A 16,809-nucleotide genomic window follows, 5' to 3' on the forward strand; every position below is an offset into this window, starting at 1 on the left:
TTATAGTGGAGCTTAATAGAACTAACTTAACTGCTTTGGAATCTAACCATTTGCTGTGGCATTATTAGCCCAAGGCTCCAACAGTATTAATCCATAAACTAACAGTTGTGTGAAAAGTTTGTTTTGATTTTTGGCACACAATGAGAGTGCAAGCATTTCCTTGCTGAATCCAACTGAACTGATAATCTGCTGGTACACACAAGCAGTCATGCTGGTTGTTGAGTTGTTTATATAGTCGGCACCGTTTCAGATCGCTGGGCTCCTCTACTGTAGTGATTGTAGATCCGCTATTCATGCAGTCTGACATTCTCATTAAAAAGTTTTTCCCAAGAAAGTATTTCAATTGACATTTGTTTCAAGGTTATTACTCTTAGGTCTTGGACTATCTTGAAGAATATGTTGTATACCGTACAATGTCTGAGTGATTCATTCTTGTACTCCTTGATTTATGAAACTCCTAATGAGCAGCTATTACACTGGACACTGGACTTGCAGACTAGTGGAAGAGAGAGGCATAAGTCAGTTTATTAAATGCAAATATATATGATAATAAGATATACACAGTGCTCTTTTAGCATGTTATGGGTTTCTTTTCGGTACTAATGTAACCACAGATTTTGAGTGAACTACTGCATTTTCAAGGTTACATAATTTCTTTGCAGTTAATGATTTCCATAAGTTTACTGCCTATTTTGTGAAGTATCTCTTCCTTTTATTTGTATTATATTTACTTTTCATTATTTTAAACAGGTTCACACACAGTTTAAGGTTTAAGTAATTTATTGTATCTATTCAATAATTCTTTTCTGGGTATAATAACAATAATAATTCTAGTTTATTTCAATGCATTATTGTTAACTGCTTGTTTTGAAGTTGATTTGTTTCATTCTCTTGTATTTATGGGCTAACTCAAGTTCTTCTTAAGTTTATTACTATTCATCTGGTATCGCACTGACACAAAGACCTGAGGGTCACCAGCAACTTCAAAATTTCATCTGTGCAGTTCTTTTTTTTTTTTTTTAAAGATTTTATTTTATTTATTTGAGAGAGAGAGAGAACACGAGAGAGGGAACACAAGCAGGGGAAGTGGGAGAGGGAGAAGCAGGCTTCCCGCCAAGCAGGGAGCCCGATGCGGGGCTCGATCCCAGGACCCTGGGATCATGACCTGAGCCAAAGGCAGACGCTTAGCAACTGAGCCACCCAGGCACCCCTGTGCAGTTCTTTTTCAGTGTCATGTGTATACACTTCTGTGTGTGAATGTGCATATTTTATTCAATTGTATAATCTTCCCCAGGGAAAAAAACACCAACTTTATGTTTGGGAAGTTTCTTATGCATAAGACCTTTGCTTTATTATTATTATTATTATTATTATGCTCTATTATGCCGGTCTTCATAATAATTTCCCCTCCATTCCCCCACCTCACCCGCCTCAGCCTGGTGATTTAATTGTTACTAAACTAATTAAGCTTGCTGTAGAAGTTTTTCTCCATGTATCTAGTCCTCCTGAGCCTAATAGATTAGTTAGTCATATTTCCCTTTCCAGAAGCCAACTTTCCTTCAGATGTGCAGACCAGTACTATAACATATGGATGGCTTATCTAAAACAGTGTCTCTGTGTCACTTAAAGTATACAAATTCAATGGACAGCTAATACTCAAAGGCCTAATACATGAAAGGAATTATGGAAGCTGGTGCTGAATCACAAAAGGGGCACCAATAAATTGTTATTGGGTTTTGGAAGATTAAAAAATCGTAATTTTTCCCTAGGGGGAACTGATAGGAAAAATTAAATTAGAAAGCCCTATTAACAATGGATTTTGAAGGTTGACTGTTTGGCATGAGAGTGCCTCAAAGTCCAGGTAAAAGAGAATACCACAAACAAAGACTGAGGCAGACACGCAGAGTAGGGCTTTCAGGTATGAGGAAAATTCATTTGGCTGGAGTATTGATTAAGATCAAATTTTCCATTGAAAACCAGCTAGAAGGTTAGTTTGGGGCATATTGTAGAAAACCTTTTATGTAAGGCTGGCAAGATTTTAATTTTTTATCTGGTTGATTGGAAGCCAATTCAAATTTTGAATCACATTAATAAAACATTATACAATGATATGTATTTTGTAAGTTTATATTAAAAATATAATTTCATAAAATGAGATAAAATACCAATTATTTAATACATAATTACATGTATGAAGTCATATCTAAATAAACATGAAGCAGTATTCTGAGACAAAACAAATGTCAGAAGTAACAGGTATGTATGTGCATGGCCAAGAATTAATTGCAAAAGAAAAAAATGAATTGTCATAAGATATTATGCACAAAACCAGGAAAACAGCAGCTGTTTGACCATTTTATACAATGTGGTGAGGAACCACAGAGCACCGGGGAACAATAGACAATTCTAAATATGTAAGAGATAAAAAGAAAGATAGATGTCAGAGATTTCATGAAATAGATTTTGATGTGTTAAAACAATAGTGACTGTAGTTAGGTTTTTGAAGGTGTAACAGGACACTGAACTTCATTTCTTATTTTGACTCGCTGATTGGGTGAATTCAAGTAGTTCTGACTTAGAATGAAGACTGCAGGTTGAAAACCTTCCAAGCTGTCTGTGGCTTCCTGGCTCTGGATTCACTCAGAAATAATAATGTGGACTATTTCATTGTAAGAGAAAATAAAATGGAAGGAGATAGAAAGATGGTACCAAGATAATAAGAGCTTCTTCCTTATTCACTGAAGTTTGTGGTAATTATGCTTGAAGAGAGATGCTTTTATACTACAAACTCACCTTTCTTGGCAAAGCCCTGTTCTTTTCTTGGATCTAAGGCACTTAGACTAACAGAGATGAATGTACTCCCATTTTGAAACTTCACTGATGGGCATTCTGCTCAGAAATTTTATAGTCTGACAAATCTCACTTCTTACAATCTGATTTATTTTACCATATATCATTTTATTTTATCTCCATTTGACAGAAGATTTTTTTTACATGTTCATTCTATAATTGGCATATGGCCCAAATAAGTTTTATGAAAAAATAATAGACAGGATCTTCAGAGTTTTTAATTAGGTCAAGTCAATTTTCTCTTCTTCTTAAGCCAAGGGCATCATTATTAGAAAGTGCCTAATGTGATACAGGATTTCAAAAGCAGCACAATCGATGGCTTTTCCATTGTCAGGGAATAATAGGGCTGAAGCTTAATTACATTTCAAAAATGAACAGCAAAAAAATATCTCAAGGTACAGTAGCCTTTTATCACAGGTTTTCTGAGGTCAAAATTTATAAAAGTAGAGATAAAAATCGGTCAATTTTCTCTGAATGTTTAGTGTATATTGTAGACTCGTCAGTCCTTTGCTGTGAAGGGCTATATAATGCTGTGATAGTTCAATGCTGTGAAGTCATTATGACTTCAAATAGGTAGATGTTATTTGATTTTAAATAACATTTTTTGTGTCCCTTTATACTCATAGAAAGCTTAATTCACCTAAAATGCTTTTACCATAGTGCTTTCAGCATTGCACTTTGTTACATTCCTTTTACTGCAAAAAAACTTGAAACAATGTACTATAAAATCTCCTATGTGCACTAAACTGGATTCAAGCACCATTAAAAAAAAAAAAAAAAAAAGTTACACTTGGCCAAAATTCCCCGTTTAAGATAATTTCCTAAATTAATGTAATTGAAAGCTGTAGTGATAAGCTGTTGCCTTTTATTATTTGTAGTATTACTACTAGTAAAATCCTATATAGAAATCCCCTAATTATTTAAACACACTCACCAAAATACCTCATGTGCTGTATATATCACAGATTTTGGAGACAGTGTAGTTACTCCTCTTGTTTAGATAAGGAAGTTGAGGCTAACAATATTAAATGCCTTGCCCAAGTTTATACAACATGATAAGTAAGCATGTGTCTTTGTGTGTGTTTAATAGGAGAGATGAGAGGGCTCCTGGGTGGCTCAGTCGTTAGGCATCTAACTTCTGCTCGGGTCGTGGTCCCAGGGTCCTGGGATCGAGTCCCACATCGGCCTCCCTGCTCGGCAGGAAGCCTGCTTCCCCCTCTCCCACTCCCCCTGCTGTGTTCCCTCTCTCGCTGTGTCTCTCTCTGTCAAATAAATAAAAATAAAATCTTTTAAAAAAAAAATAGGAGAGATGAGAGAAAGACTTCCTTAAGACTTGAACTCAGTCCTGTGATATTTGCCTGTGAACATTTCAATCCAAATAGAAATCACTGACACTTGAGGGAAATGAGAAAACAAATGGAGAATCTGTCTCTGATCTGAAGGGAGAGCCCTGGTTAGAATTTTCTGTATAGAACCAAGAGAAACCTATCTGCTAAGTAGCTCTGTAGCAGTAGCTGATTCTTCCAAATGGTGGTGTTTTTCGAGATGTGGAGATAAACCAGGAGTCTGCATGTCTGCTTTACTGCAAAGATTTAATTTAATTTATATATATGTTATATAAAAGCTTTATATATATATAAAAGCATTTGAGTGAGCGTCAGACTCTACTTGCCTTGCAACCCCAAAGTACTTTCTCTTTCCCCTTTGTTTCCTTCTGACCCTTGTCAATTTCTGTAGCTTCTCTAGAAAAACAGGCCTCAGGCAGCCTCTTCCTTTCATTACTAGAATCATAAAGTAACATCTCAAAAGTAGATTATACTTTTCCAAAGGAAAGCTGTGACAATTAAAATAATTTTCCTAAAGATTTTGATAAAATACCATAAAAGAAATGATACATGTTCATAATATTGGTAAATGTTAATGATTCAAGTTCAGAAAAATAGACATACATACACATTAGGCATATATATATATGAATCCAAAATAAAATTAAATATTTAAAATTGCTTATTTATTTTTTAAATGTGTTTTTTAAAAATTGTCCTACTAATACAATTATTTGAAAATTAAGTATACAAAATTCAGAGAACCAAGCAAAAACATCTGCATAAAAATTGCCATCCTTATCATATGTTTATGAAAAAGGCTTGTTGCAGGAAACAAGAATCGTAAGATGCAACAATAAAGTTTTGAGTCTCATGTTGCCCTTTAAAATACTAAATGCTAAGAAAGAGTATCCTTCATCTTACGTGATAACATGTGTGAGCCTCTTGATTCTTATACTTGCTCTAAGATAATTTAAATTTCTCTGGCCACTTTAAGAGGCAAAATTGTCCCAATTCAATAAAAATGCCTAGTCTGAGAAACAAAGTTGAGGGTTCTAGAGGGGAGGGGGGGTGGGGGGATGGGTTAGCCTGGTGATGGGTATTAAAGAGGGCACGTACTGAATATACACAAACAATGAATCATGGAACCCTACATCAAAAACTAATGATGTAATGTATGGTGATTAACATAACATAATAAAGTGAAAAAAAGAAAAAAAATGCCTAGTGTCCTGTAATAATCAAAATTTGAAACTAATTTCACATTAAATTATCTTGTCTTTCCCAGATGAGGCTAATATTTGCTGAAATCTCTTTTGCAGAAACTTCTTGGTCACAATCACTTCACTTTCAAAGGTCAAAAGTCCTTCCACGGGTTCCATGTCTTATTCCACAAGTCATACAGACTTGTCACCTCAGCAGAAAGCTGTGCAGCCATCTTCTAAATGAGCCTCTCCTTTTATGCTACCCCAAGTGCTCTAGCCAGTCTGTCCTCTTCTAGTTTGCGTAAATGCGTTCACACCTCAGAATACTGTGTCCATCAACTACAGCAGACATATAACAAGTTCCCATAGAAACGCCACTCAGGCAACTTCTTTCCACCCCCCCTGCAATCCACAAGACTTTCCAAACAAATTTTCCTCAAGACCCAAAGGCTTTCCAGTCTCTCAAAAATCCTATCCTTATATTCTCTTCCTGTTAATGAGTTCTTTAATAGGTTCACAACCACTTGGCATGAAATTTGTCATTGTGGACTCTATCACCACTCACTTTGGAATGTAGCAGCGTGTACTGCCTCCATGACTCAACTGAAATTGGACTGGAAGAATTCCAAGTTAAATTGTTATGTGCATGTATACAGCTGGAATTACAGGAACATTTTCTTTAAAATAGAGTGCAGCGTCTATTGAAATTTAAATAAAACATATTTAAAAAGCATCATTTAAAAGTTAAAGAGGAAAAGAAATGTTATGCTTATGCATTGATTCTGTGTATTTCCTGTATTTTCAAGAAGTCCTTTTTTTTCAGTTCTTCCTTTTGTGAAATTTCTTCAAATACCACTTTTATTTTTTTATCTTCAGAAATCATGCTTTATTATTTTTATGACTTTGATTTTTTCAACTTTGAAAATTTTCAAATATAGAAAATCTAAACATAATGTGTTTGCATGCATGTGTCCTCTAGAGTCAAACATTGTTATTATTTTGCTTGATCTGTCATTCCCTTTATCCATCACTTTTTTCTGAACCATTTGAAAGTGTGTTGCAGGTCTGTACCAGACCCAGGTTTGGAACATTCCAGAACTTCTCATTCCCTCTTTCTCAGGCCTCAACTCTTACTGTGTTTCCTGACCAAAACAGCCTTGGCCAAGACTTATGCCGTTTTCACAGTTGTCAAGTTGTGGACACTGATGCTACTGTAGACCTAAGAGCCCCATGCCTCAGTGCCTGTGAGGAGAGCCTACTGTGCTTGCTCCCTGGCTGGGTTGGACTGCAAAGCTTCTGGCTTCACCGTATCCTGCTTGGTGATCAGGTGATACAACCTGGAAATGAGGCAGAGTTACGTTTCATGGAATTGGTTTTGATAATGAGACGCAGGAGCAAGGAGGAAGAAGCAACTGATGAATTTCTTTTCTTCTCCCCATTTTCCCCTCACAAACGATTTCAAGATGCAGTAGGTTTGTACAGTCTCTCTGGAGGTGGCCTGTGCAGCCAAACAACCAAGCGGTGGAACTGTGGCCAGTTCAGGAATGCAGCCCCTCAAATCGCTGCCCGTCTTTCCTTGCCTCACTTCTCCATTGTTCTCATGCCTGCTTCTCTGAAATCACATACCCCCCCCCCCCCCCCTTCAGTGTTAGCACATAGGAATTTTTTCTCAGGCTCTGTTTTCTAGGGAATGGTATAATTGGTGCCAGGAATGGCACTAGAAAGTAGAACCTCAGGGATGGATTTTGAAGTTAGATTGTTTTCCATTCTGATGGCAGTAGAAATCACATTGCTGTTGGTGAAGGGATGGTAACAATCCCTGATATGCAGTGACATCATGATGGCACAGAGGTCAAAAACACATAGTGGGAGATCAGTGGCCACTACAAGTGGTCCAGTCTAATGCAATTATAACTACAAAGATATGAGCGTGGTTTGTTTCTGATGGCAGTCAGAGTCTGGAACAGACTGACAGATGAATGATAACTATTGTCAAGTTAAAGACAGATAGTGAAAGCCAGAGGGCTTTTATGGCAGCTTCAAAGGGTGCTCTCATCTTCCGGTAGCGTCAGCGCACACTGCACTGTTGGCGCGCTCCTGCCCTCACAGAGACGGAGCAGCTGAACATGAGACAGCGAGTGCCTGTGGGCAAGAGCACCTGATGATGAGCTGGCTGTTACCAACTCAATTGAGTCACATGTTTTGCAGAAGTCGAAGAAGCAAACTCGGTTGAAAAATAAGAATGGTAAATGAGGTATCAGGTTCAAACCTTTCTAGATGGCATAAAAAAATTAGATGGGTCAGTGTTCTGGACTCCCCTGTCCCCTACTTATCTTGCTCCCTGAACACACACTGGCCTCTGAGGACATTCTCTATGATCAGCTGCAGAGGAGGGAAGGAATTAGGCCTGGCTCACAAATGAATACATGCGATATACTGGTACTAGTCAGAGGTAGACTGAAGCTGTATCGCAGTTCCCCTCATGGATTGGCAGGAAGGGCAACCGTGAGAGAAAATTGTCCGGGGTGCAGAGCTGTGAGTGGTACACTTGATTGACCATTTATCAGGGAAAAAGAGGTGGCCTGAGGTAGAGAGAAGGATTGACTCCTCAGCTGTGGCAAATGATTGGGAAATTGGTGAAAAGTCTGGGAAAACAACACCAAAAGGATGGGAAGTGCCCTCTGGTGGATATGTGTGTGGATGGACTTGGAATGGGGAATATTTGTACAGATATTTTTGTCTCACTTCAGTGACCTTCAGAGAGCATTTACTCAAGGAAAACTTTACAATGAGGTGGACAGGACGGCCTCTCCTGTAGGTGTCCACCATCCTCCCTCCTTGATCAGTCAAGGAAAAGAGCATGCCCTGGCACCAATAGAGGCCTCTCGTAGCGGGATGGAGATAGTTGCTTCCACTGCTACATATCCAAATTTCTAGCATCAGAAGCTGATTTTGCATCCTTGATGATTTCTTAGCAAAGCCAGCTACTCATCTTGGGGCATGACAGTTACTTTGAACCCCTTCTACTCTGGAGGGGGCAGCAATGCATCTTTATTGAAGTCAGTATTCTACTCCAGATTTGGCCTTGCCTTCTCTGACTTTGAAACCTTGAGCATAACCACTGTTTGAGGGCTTAAAGAATGGTAGACATATCCGCATTGTATCCTACAGAGCATTGCTTCAGATCAAATGACTTGTTCATAGCAGAAGAGGGATAACAATTGACTTATGATCATGGAATTTGCTGATTTTACCATTTTATCCCCAAACCCAGAATCTACTGGACTGAAAAAGTAGTGAAAAAGCCTGTTTGTGGTAAAGCTAAGGTACCAATCTCTGGCAATGCCTTGTGCATTTGGGGTATAGTCTTACAGGATATATATGCTCTTGATCAATAACAAATACATAGTGATGTGTCCTTAAGAGCAAGAATACACTAGTTTAAGAATCAAGAAGTAGAAATAGAATATTCCTTTTTATCATCACTGCCTTCACTTAGCGCTTCTGCTCCTTGAAAAGTAGGCTCTGCTGGGTTAGAAGTTCTGGTTCGGTTCAGAGGTAGAAAAGTGTGCTTCTGCCAAACACACAGTGAGAATTCCACTAATTGGAAACTTTCACGACTAACTGACCACTTAAAAATTTTTCATCTTATTGAATTATCAGACAATGACAAGAGTACAAATACTGCCTGGGGAAATCAATCTTGATTAGCCTGAAAAGCTGGTTGTCACTGAAAAGTCCATCAGGAAAGAGTATACCTAAGGTCCAATGGATTTACTTGGAATATGGTCAATGATGAATCTAAATGGGAAATTACAAAGACTGTGGATCAACAGAGATGAGGTAATTATAGAAACTCTGGCGGAACACCTTACCAGGTAAGCAACCCAGGATATCTGAAATTGTTGATGAAAATCTAGAATGAGACAAATATAGATGGGGCAATGTTTTATTGAGGGCAGGGTAGAAAGCATGAGAGGAAAGTGAGGCAGGGAGGACAAGCAAATTCAAGGGAGTGAAATAAATATCTGAGACATAGCTTTGCAGAAAACTAAAGCTGGTTGATCTGTCTTAGGGTGTCTCCAGAAAGACTGTATGAAGCTACAATCCATGTAGGTGAGATGGCAAGCTATTTATCCATTAGTTCTTCCCATCTTATTGGCTTATTGGTCGCTGTCCACCCAGCAGAAAGTTAACTCTCTTTATCTATCAGGTTATGTCTCTTGGATCCACCAGAGAGCCTCTGGTAAAACGAAATTCTCTAAAGGTACAGTCCAGCCCAGGCCTGGTCATGGATTTCACCTGTCAGTAGATTATAAACATGGGACTTTTTGGTCTGTGATAGAAGTAATGTCAGCAGTATAGACTGGTACTTTAATATCATTACAATAGTCACAAAACTTGTAAGCTCAACTCTGGCCAGGAAGCAAGGCAGGCAGCCAGGCTGGGGATGGGGATAGTGGGAGAAACCAAGTAGATCTGGAGTGCTACAAAATTTGGGCATTGTATGGCTCACTGGTTGTGTCACTGAGAGCCTTTCACATCATTTTACAACATCCATCTCTCCTGTGAGATCAAAATCCTCTCACTTCTTTGAGAATGGAGATGCATATCCAATCTCTCAAAGTAAGGAGTCATTACAATCTCTGAAAATTAGATTGGATAAGGAATGTTAGCAAGCCAAGTTATTATCCTCATGTTGCAGGTAGTTCTGGGTCAAAACTGATACTTTTTATTTCCCATCTTCATCTGAATATTGGTTGTATACTGATACTAAAAATGAATAGCTAGGAAAGATATTCTAGGAGATATGAAGGGGTTCAAAGTACCCTGCTCTTAATAAAACATTACCCCATCTATATTTGTCTCAGCCCCTAGACAGCTGTTTTCTAGGGAACATGAGTTAAAAGAAGACATCATGATTCCTCACAAGGCATCTCTAAAAAATAAGGACCTTCTTCTGCATAATCACAACACCAATATCGCAGCAAAGGGGATCTCTGACCTAAGTGCATATCTCCTAGACTATCTTTCCTAGCTATTCATTTTTAATATTAGTATACAAGCAATATTCACACACTGCATTTGTTTATTGTGCCTAGTAGGTTCTGTTAATCCAAAACAACCCTTCCCCTCTTATGGCATTGATTTTTGAAATATTCAGGCTAGTATTTTTGAATGCTTCCTCATGGTGACGTTTACTTTGTGCCTCTGTCTTCTTTTGAATAAGGCAAGCTTCCAAAATAACAGAATATGTGGATCTTTACTCTGAGATAACAGTACATACACTAGCTTGCCTGATTTTCCACAAACCATTCAGTAAATTAGAGAGGAACTCCTTCATTTTTGCTCCTTGTTATTAGGCTCACTTTTAGAGATGTGACAGTTCTTTATAAGGTCTTATTCCTCTGGTGTTCTGTCACATTTGTCACTATTGCCTTTTATAAAGGTCTTCAAATTTGGAGCATTTCTTAGTCTTTTGTGGAAAATTTACTGTCTTTTTCACAGTTCTAAATTCAGGCTGTGTTCTAGAGAATAGCTTTTTAAATTGTGCTCTATTTATTGGTTATTATTCTTTTTCTTTCTTTCAGATTGCGGAATCTAACTGAAAACTCTTTTGTATTGATAGATCAACTTATATTCTGTCCATTGTTGTGGGTTAATACTTTAGTTGCAATTAATTTACTACCATCTAATGAGCTTTCAAAAAGGAAAGGTTAAAAATATCATTTATAAAAATGTGACCTGAAAGTTGTACTTATCACATCTGCTTGCATCATTTGGCACAAACTTAACCAATGGTCACACATAACTACAGTGGAGCCTGAGAAGGTCATTTTCCAACTGGAGAAGACTGTGTAAGAAAAGCCAAAATGTTCTATTGAAAGAAGGAAGAATGAATCATGGAATGATTAGTGCTCTTAGTAACACAGTTTTCCCTAAATTTCAGAGACCTTCAGAGCATGTTTAAGGATCTTAAAAGGGGTTATATTTGTTACCTTCTCTAGTTTGTGGATGCCAGTTGTCCTAAACTAGGATCATTTTGTTTGTCCTCTCTGTTATATTTTTCTAATTATCTAAATCATGTCATCTCTTACTTCTGACTTCACATTGAATATTTCAAAGGTTTTTTTTAATGCCAGTGCTATATGGAATGTTTGTGTTCTTCACAAAATCATATGTTAAATCCTAATGTCCAATGTGATGGTATTAGGGAAATAGCAACTCTGTAATTTGGTCTAATATATTTCTTAATTCTCTAATTTGTTCCTTTGGGTTTTCATTATTTTTTTCTTAATCCAAACTCACCCTTTCATCTCATTCTGTTGTTTTATCATCTTACTTTGACCTCCAAGTTTAGTGAACTTACTTCTTTTTTTTTAAGATTTTATTTATTTATTTGACAAAGAGAGAGAGCACAAGCAGGGGGAGCAGCAGACAGAGGGAGAGGGAGAAACAGACTCCCCACTGACCAGGGAGCCCGATGCGGGGCTCGAGCCCAGGACCCTGGGATCATGACCTGAGCCGAAGGCAGACGCTTAACGACTGAGCCACCCAGGCGCCCCTTTCTTATTAAGTTTCTCTTCAGTGTTTCATCTGTAGAAATTTACTTTTTTTCTCCATCATTGTATATTTTCTTTTGTAGTTGGTCTGTTTTCTAATTTTAAAACAGAAATTGCTTAATTTTGAAATTTATTTTTACCTTTAAAGATATTAACTCTTTTATTTGCATTATGCCACACATTTTCTTTTTAATATTTTCAAGATTAATATGGTAAGCTTTGTTCAGATCTTCAAATTACTCTGATGTAATGTGTGTATATTCCACATGATATGCTTCCCAGTGTAACTGAGAACTCCTTACTCCCTGAGTAACATTTTGGGTATTGGGTGTTGTGTTATGTATCGTATGCCACTGTGAAGAAACAAGGTTAAAAAGAGGGGAAAAGATCAGCAGGTGTTGTGTGCAGTCCTTTCTAGCAGAGTTGAATAATGATGTAGTAGGCTGAATTATGGCCCTCCCAAATTCTCATTGGAGAGTTAGCAGAATTAGGTTGAAGTCCTAAGCCTGTTGCTCCGAATGCGGCTATATGTGGAGATAGGGTCCTTAAAAAAAAATTAGGTAAAAATGAATTCACTAGGGTGTGCCCTAATCCAAATGACTATGGTCCTTATAAGAAGAGGAGATTACGACACAGACACACAGAGAGAAAAGACTATGTGAAGACAGAGAAGACGGCCATCTACAAAGCCAAAGAGAGAGGGCTTGGAAGAAACCAAACCCTGGGACACCTGCATCTCAGATTTCTAGCCTCCAGAATTGTAAGAAAAAATTCCATTGTTGAAGACACCAGGCTGTGGTACTTTGTTTTGGCAGCCCCAGCAAACTAATACAAATGCTTTCTGGTTTCTCTTCGAAGGTTATATATGTGAAATACCTGGTGGACTGTTCAGTCAATCACACTGGGTAAATTATCTTCCTGTGAATGTGAACAGTCTTGTGGTTTAGAAATTCAGCTCAATTCACTATGGAGAAATGAAAAAGTGATTTTTTTTCTTGCCTCTGATAAAATGCTCATATCCTATCATAGGGACATCTAATACAAAAGATTTTTTGACTCTTTCTTGGCCTGCCAGCTCTTCCATTGTGCGTGCTTATGTTTAAATTCCAGAGCATTGGTTTTAATTTTCAGAGATGCAGCTCTTCTCAGAATTAAATGCATAGCCAGGGTGGCGTTCTCTATTCTCTCTCATGTGCATGCTCTCTCTCTCTTTTTTCTTAAATTTTAAATTGAAATCACATTTCATTACTTCATTGATTGCTGCCTTTAAAGCTTTCTTCATTTAATTATTGTCTTAGTCTCTTCGAGCTGCTACAACAAAATATCATAGACTAGGTAGCTTATAAACAACAGAAGTTTTTTCTCACTCCCTGGAGGCTGGGAAGCCTAAGATTGAGGAGCCAACATGGTCGTGTTTTGGTGAGAATTCTCTTCCTGGTTCACATAACTGGCACTTTCTTGCTCTGTACTCACGCGGTGGAAGGGGCTAAGGAGCTCTGTGGAACTTCGGTTTTAAGGGCACTAGTACCAACCATGAGGGCTGCACCCTTATGGACTAAGCTCCTTCCAAAGGCCCCGCCTCCTCATACCATCATTTTGGAGATTAGGATTTCAAGGCATGAATTTGAGGGGGGAACACAAACCATTCAGACCATAACAATTATTATGCTTATATTTTAAAATGATAAAAGCAGGGAGCATGTTGTAGAATTCAACCAGAAATAAGCTACATATCACATGTAAATACAACTTTATTGCATCAAAATCTTTACATATTAGTTACTTTTGCTATAATTAATATCAAATATTAGTTGACTTTAATTTTGCCTTCCTAGAAATTTTATATGAATGGGACATGACGGAGTAACTACTATCTCTTTCAAATTTCTCCAAAGGGAGTGAACGGATACTTTTTTTCTTTCCAGGAAACAGAGATGTTCAAAATCATTCTACTGACCTTAGAATTACACTTAAACTTCAACTAGTGGATTTAATAAATATTTTTCTGTTGTCAGTACTGATGACAGTGTTTTTCCCAGTGAAAGTCATTTTTTACAGTCAGGGCTGACCCAATATCCTTTTTTTTTTTTTTTTTTTTAATCACTTTCCACCTTCATAGCTTATTCAAAGTTAAAGGCACTACTTCTCAGTTTCAGGTCAAAGCAGCTCCACCAAAAAACAGTATATCCTATTAAACCACTCTTTCTCAGTCTTCGCTTCTGCAGGCTTCCTGCTCTCCAGGTGTTTGCGATTTCACTGAAATGATGTAGAAAACCCAGCCATGTGATCAGCCTGGAATCTTTATAAAAGGAGCTTCAAACACCTCTCACGTGTTCATCTTAACCATTAACAGGCAATATCTTCGCTACACATCTGCCTCAGGTGTACTCAAATGTTGGTGAAATATCCCCTGAAAGAGAATTCTTGAGTTGTCGATGAAAGCAGGAAATTTTGACCCTGTTTGTGTGACCAGGTAATTTTCTCTTTATTATTACTTAGAGGCAGAGTATTTGGAAGTATTTTGGTCAATAGAGGAGGTCTAGAATACTGGGAGAAATTGCTCACACTTTTCACAAATTAAGTTAGCAATAAATGCATGCATTCATACTTTACTTAGTTCACATGATTTTTTTTTAAAGATATATTTATTTTAGACAGAGAAAGATAGTGGGAGTGGGAGGAGAGGCAGAGGGAGAGAGAAAGAGAGAAACCCAAGCAGACTCAGAGCCAAACAGGGACCTGACATGGGGCTTGATGCCACGACCCTGAGATCAGGGTCCAAGCCAAAATCAAGAGTGGGACGCTTAACTGATCGAGCCACCCAGGGACCCCAGTTTACATGATTTTATACTAGTACTCAAAGCACAGAAACAGCTGTCAAAATTACAAAAAGATCACATTTTGTTGGTAACTTTGAAAGCTGCAAAATTTGAAATGGGAATATTGGTAGAAACAATGACCATGCTTCCTGTTAGTGATTCTAATTACTGAAATTTGAAATAAGTATCTGAACAGTGAGCGATCTTAACTGTAAAATTTATAATAAAATTTTTCCTTCTTCATTGTAAAATTTATAATTAAAATTTTCCTTATTAAGGGCAGTAATAGGAAAATTGAAAAAAAGGGAAATGTTTTTACTATGTTGTTTATGTGTCTGTAAATTAAAGAGATTTAATTTTACTTAATTGAGGAGATGTTTTTTAAATAAACTAAAAATTCAGGTTAAAATATTTTTACTATTAATGGGAGGCAAAATGACCTTAAAACCAAACTGGAAAGATCCAAATATCCACCACATAGAAGTAAAAGATAAAATTATCTTGGATTTCCAGCTTCATATATGTAATTAGAATTAGAAGTTAGAGAGTAATTACCTGAATCAGGGTGCATGTGAATTGGCTTTATTATGGTAAAAGAAAGAAACTGAAACTCCTGGCTCTTCTACCTGATTTCCTTCCAATTAGTTGTGTAGTTTGTAGTGGTAATCGCATTACCACCTTGGTCACAGGTAACTAATCTTTCAAATGAGATTTTTACCAAGTCCTTCAGTAAGCTTTATTTCAATCTGTCATGAATTTCATTTACTCTTCAGTTTGGTTTACTTGTCCCTGTCTTTAGCCGCATCATTCATGTATTCTGTACAGTTGAAGGAATTTAGGTATACCATTCCATGAGGAAGGAGACTTCTTGGGGAAGTGTAAAGAATAGGAGGATTTCAGCCTCAGAGACTGAGGGGGAAGAAAGTAGAAATAACTGAGCTTTGAGGAAGCTCTTATGATCTCAATCCCTTTTAGTAGTTGCCATCCTAGGTAAAATTTTATTGTATTATAAAATAAAAAGCCTTTTAAAATACCATTTTTGTGTTCCTGCTGAAAAAATTAACACCTGTTCATTGTAAGTCATTAACTGAGGAGAAACTTAATACATGTATACATTTTTATGTCTACTGAAAAAATAAGGCGTTACTATTTTTAGTCCCTTCTATGTGTCAAGAAATGTATTGAATATTTTCATATAAATAATACAATTAAGAAAAGAATCTTGCTGTGCTTGGTTGCCACTTTTCTTATTGACTACATAGAAAATAGTCAATGAAAATTAAAAAATCGTGATTGTGATAAAATACACATAACGTAAAATCTACCATTTTAATTATTAAGTTATAGTTCAGCAGTGCAGAGTATATTCACGTGGTTGTGCAACCTATCTCCAGAACTCTGTTCAACTTGTAAAACTGACACTTTATGCTCATTAAACAACTCTCCATTCCCCCTTTCTCCCCAGCCACTGGCAATCCATATTCATCTTTCTGTCTCTATGAATTTGACTACTCTAGGTACCTACATCTAGGTATCAAAGATACCTAGACTTAGATTATCAAGTGGAATCATACAGTATTTTTGTGTGGGGCGACTGACTTGTTTTCATTTAGCATAATGTTCTCAAGGTTCATCTATGTTGTATCATGTGTTAGAAAGCCTATAACAAAATTTGGTTTCTTTTTGAATCTGAATAATATTCCATTGTATGTATAGACCACACTTTATCCATTAATCCATGAATGGATACTTAGGTAGCTTCTACCTTTTGACTATTATAAATAATACTGCTATGAATATGGATGCACAAATATCTCTTTAAGACCCTGCTTTCAGTTTTTTGGGCTATCTATCCAGAAGTGGAATTCCTGGATCATATGGTAATCATCTTTTAATCTTTTTGAGGATGTACCATACTGTTTACCATATAGCTGCACCATTTTACATTCCTACCAACAGTGCATAAAGTTCTAAGTTTTTCACATTCTTATCAATCCTTGTTATTTTCATTTTTTTGTTGTTGTTTCTGGGTTTTGTTTTTGGTTTT

The 16,809-nt window shown here is 37.1% G+C and overlaps 1 pseudogene; it reads left to right on the forward strand.

Annotated features, from left to right (window-relative positions):
- Window positions 1-9,148: 9,148 nt before the first annotated feature.
- The window catches only part of LOC116631999, an 87,710-nt pseudogene continuing 80,049 nt past the window's right edge, over window positions 9,149-16,809 (forward strand).

This window comes from Phoca vitulina, unplaced genomic scaffold (assembly GCF_004348235.1).
Source record: "Phoca vitulina isolate PV1807 unplaced genomic scaffold, GSC_HSeal_1.0 scaffold6, whole genome shotgun sequence".
NCBI lineage: Eukaryota > Metazoa > Chordata > Mammalia > Carnivora > Phocidae > Phoca > Phoca vitulina.